Genomic DNA, 4,501 nt, shown 5'->3' on the forward strand with positions numbered 1-4,501 from the left:
GAGTTATGTGCCGAACGAGACTTACTCTGACAATACCACAATGCCAAGAGGGAACCTGGTGTCTTTGATGGATGACTTTCCCGGCTGTTCGTTTCAGATACAGAAGATGAGGACTTTGAAGTATTTGTGGATGATGGATTGATCAAAAGTAACGCGAATTCATTGCTAAATACTTCAATAAAGTACAACAGAGTTTTGCTCTGATGCCTTTTTGAAAACATACGCTAGTATACTTGCTCGCGTATGTATTAGCGTGAAAGCATGCTACCGCATGTTTTAAGCTAGCATGTTTTACCGCGCCTGCACCCAATAATACGGTGTGCCTTATGTATAGGTAAATACAGGAATAGCACCCGTAACTGAGACTGCACCTTTCAATACTTTAAAAACTTTAAAAAAAAACATATGCTGGCATGCTTGTTCGCATATTTATTAGCGTGAAAGCATGCTACCGCATGTTTTAAGCTAGCATGTTTTAACGTGCCTGCGCCCAATAATACAGTGTGCCTTGTGTATGTGTAAATACAGAAATAGCACCCGGAACTGAGACTGCACCTTTTAATACTTTATACTTAATACCTTTTAATATTTTAATTTAGTCTTATGGTTGTAAAAATACGGTAATTTCCCCAATCAAACTCACTAAAATTAAGTTAGCCTAAAACTGTGCCAGTTTTTAGACGTGGTCTGAACAGGCATAACTCACTTCCCAAGGTTATTGTAGTACACCCTAGTCCAAGTTACTAAAACTTTCATGTGTGTTTTGTGTGTGCGTATGAAAAAGGTATTAAAGTGTATAATTGAAGACTTCAACCGCATCTGTCATAGAACATTCATCACACACATAAGATTATCCCACCCTGATAGGTTGCCGCGTTAACACAACAAGCTTTTCAAGTGCATCCGATACACAAACATGCAAGTGAGAGCTGAGTCTAGAGCAGACATTACAGCTGTCATTATCACATGTAAAGGGCTTTACATTCACACGCACACACACCAGATAAGTACGTTTGTGATGAAGGCTTTTTTTCCCGGTGAGACGTGACGAGCGTCGAGGCTGTTGCAACAAATAAAGTCGCACATCTCGCAGCTTACCGCCGGCGCACGTGCAGCGCTCTTGCCAATCTGAGGCACAACCTTAATCCATCTTTTATCCTGCCGTGCATCTTCTGCTTCCCTGTCAGTCCTCCTCTCAGGGTCTCCTTCAACAGCACCCCCCCCCCCCCCCAAAAAACCTGCCATCCATCCATTTCGTCAATCCCATCCTAACATTCAGGTTTTTGTCGACGAGTCATTTAGGAGATGACATTGTTGTGTCAGTGTGTCGTGTTGCGGTGTGAAGAGACCACACGTGTCATCGCCACAAAATCCTGAAGGAGGAAAAATGTCAACGAAATGGACTAGTATCCTTGTCATGGTGAAAAATGGAATTTGATCAACTTCAGCCCAGTGAGCATTGACGATTACTTTTTATTTTTTTTGTGGCCGCCAGAGAGTAGAAAATATGGCTGATTTTGTTGCGAGTCTTTAGGTCTTGTGGCGGATGTCTTATAGAAATTGTCAGACATCTTTATCTGTGTGTGAAAAGTTGAAGTGAGTACAGGAAGAGACAGAAACATCTGTTGTTTAGTGTCCCACTGGGCACACAATTACTTGCGTTCACCTGGGGGCAATGAGTCACTGTCAAGCCACTTATCTTGGTGTCTCTTTTTAAGTATACAATATTCGGTGTTCCCTCGCTACTCCCCTCAGTTATTGCGGCTTCACTCTATCGCGGGTTTACATTTGTGACCATAACCTCATCTATAGCATTGCAGTTTTAGCTCGCGATTTGGTGTGGTTTCTTGCTATTTTTCTTCCTTCTAAGTAAAAAAAAAAAAAATTGTCAATTTTCATCCTGGGTACGTTCATTGAAATGTGCCATACCGTTATTCAGATTGCCCGGGAAAATGGAGTAATAGAGTTCAGTACGTCAGGCAGTACAAGGAAAGTAAATAGTTGAAGAACAAGCTGCTGATTAAAAGCAATGTTCGGAATTGAAGGTGAGCGGAGTGTGCACTGCCTCCCGCAGCATACAAGGACAACAAAATGTCCGCTTAACTATGTTAAAGTTTTAGTTTAAAGTGGCTTATCTTAATTAGAAGCCCACATCACATTGTTCATTTTCTTCTTCCTTTTCTTGTTCCTGCTCTTCTTCCATCCATCCATTTTCTTGACCGCTTATTCCTCACAAGGGTCGCGGGGGCTGCTGGAACCTATCTCAGCTGGCTCTGGGCAGTAGGCGGGGGACACCCTGGACTGGTTGCCAACCAATCGCAGGGCACACGGAGACGAACAACCATCCACACACACGCACAAGCACACCTAGGGACAATTCGGAGCGCCCAATTAACCTGCCATGCATGTCTTTGGAATGTGGGAGGAGACCGGAGTACCCGGAGAAGACCCACGCGGGCACGGGGAGAACATGCAAACTCCACCCAGGAAGGTCCGAGCCTGGACTCGAACCGGAGACCTCAGAACTGGGAAGCGGACGTGCTCCTGCTCTTCTTCTTGTTCCGCATCTTCTTCCTTTTGTTCTTCTTCTATTTCTTGTTTTCTTGTTCCTCATCTTCTTCTACTTCTTGTTCCTCTTCTTCTTTTTCTATTTTTTGTTCGTCTTCTACTTCTTGTTCCTCTTCTTCTTTTTCTATTTTTTGTTCGTCTTCTACTTCTTGTTCCTCATCTTCTTCTACTTCTTGTTCCTCTTCTTCTTCTTCTTCTTCCCCAGCTTCTTCTATTTCTTGTTCTTCTTATTGTTCCTCTTCTTCCTCATCTTCTTCCTTTTCTTCTTCTTCTTCTTCTTCTTTTTCATTGTCTTCTTCTACTTCTTGTTCCTCTGCTTCTTCTTTTTCTATTTCTTGTTCCTCTTCTTATGTCTTCTTCTTCTTCTTCTACTTCTTGTTTCTCTTCTTCTTATTCGTCTTCTTGTTCCTCATCTTCTTCCTCTTGTTCCTCCCCATCTTCTTGTGTTTCTTGTTCTTCTTATTGTTCCTCTTTTTCTTCCACTACTTCTTCTACTTCTTGTTCCTCTTCTTCCTCCCTTTGTTCCTCTTCATTTTCTTCCTCTACTTCTTCTTCTCCTTCTCCATTTTCTTATTCTTGTTCTTCATCTTCTTTGTGTTCCTCTTCTTGCTCTTTGTCGTTGTTGTAGTCTTCTTCATTGGCATCATCTTCTAAATGGAAGACCAAGACAAACTTCTACCAGACGTAAGTTTTACAGCGCCGGTACAATATTTGTAATCTTCATTTTGCATTTTAAAAGTTAAGTTTATTAACTTTAACAAGTGTTTGAAAGGGTGTGAACTTTCATCTCAACTTGCCCTCATCATCAGAGGTAAAAGATGACCAAGGACTCCGGAAGCATCTTGTGCTGCGATGCACGGAGAACAACGGTCCGCTCACCGGCGGGACGACACATGTTCAACGCACACCGACGAAACGTGAGCTTTGATGGCCCGCTTGAGCGGGGGGGGGGGGGGGGGGGGAACTAATTGTTTCGAGACGAGGCGACCTGAGAGGCACCGGAAGGGAGGACGGGAGCAAATGAGCGAGGGAGACGGGGAGGGAAGCAAGGGGCTATAAATTAAGGAGGTGCCGGATATTCGCTTTCCACATGGCTTTCGCTTCACAGCCAACCGCGGACACTCTGATGAGACCACACACGCACACACACACACACACACACACCATTGTCCGTACAAAATGATACCACCTTGACAAGGCTCTCTGCAAAACAAACCACTCAATAAGCATCAGCTAATGGAGGCTGCAGGTCACGCTTGAACATAAACGCACGCGCACCATTGTCTGGCCACTACTTATTAGCGCCCGTGCTAACAGAGTTTATCCATAAGTGACCTTAATTAAGTGGCTAGCGCCATTAGCCGCACGGCTAAGAGGCTAAGAGCCGCCCATCTGCATGTGAATGTGTGCGTTTTTATGCTAATGGCTTCTCGGAGGTGTGCGGCGGAATACTAAACGAGACGCTCCACGCGAAGCCGCGCAGGCGAGACAGTTTAGATAAGTTACTCATGAGGGACAAAGACAAAAACAGAGCGCAGGGCTGGAGGGCTACTTCAAATGCAACCGGGGCCTCCCATTTACATGCACAAATGCACTGCTGCACATTCACACACAATATTCCGCATTAGAGGGGACATGACTTTTTGTCATTAGCTGTGAAAACAAGGATGTGATCTCATCACCATTTGGAGATATCAAATAATTATGTTGTTAACATAATGTGCCAAGAAAAACAAATCCTTTTGAACAGAAGAATTTGCCCCTGTTGGCTCGCTATCATTAAGACCCCAAATTAGAAAGTTTCAACAGGTCACCAGTCAACCTTGGACTTGAAATTTTTTCATGGGAACGACTCAGTGGGTATGTCATCATCAATCAATGCAACAATAATCATTTATGCCTAATGACTTGGCTTCACCTGTCCAGAAGGTCC

This window comes from Festucalex cinctus, chromosome 6 (assembly GCF_051991245.1).
Source record: "Festucalex cinctus isolate MCC-2025b chromosome 6, RoL_Fcin_1.0, whole genome shotgun sequence".
In the NCBI taxonomy this organism is placed as follows: domain Eukaryota; kingdom Metazoa; phylum Chordata; class Actinopteri; order Syngnathiformes; family Syngnathidae; genus Festucalex; species Festucalex cinctus.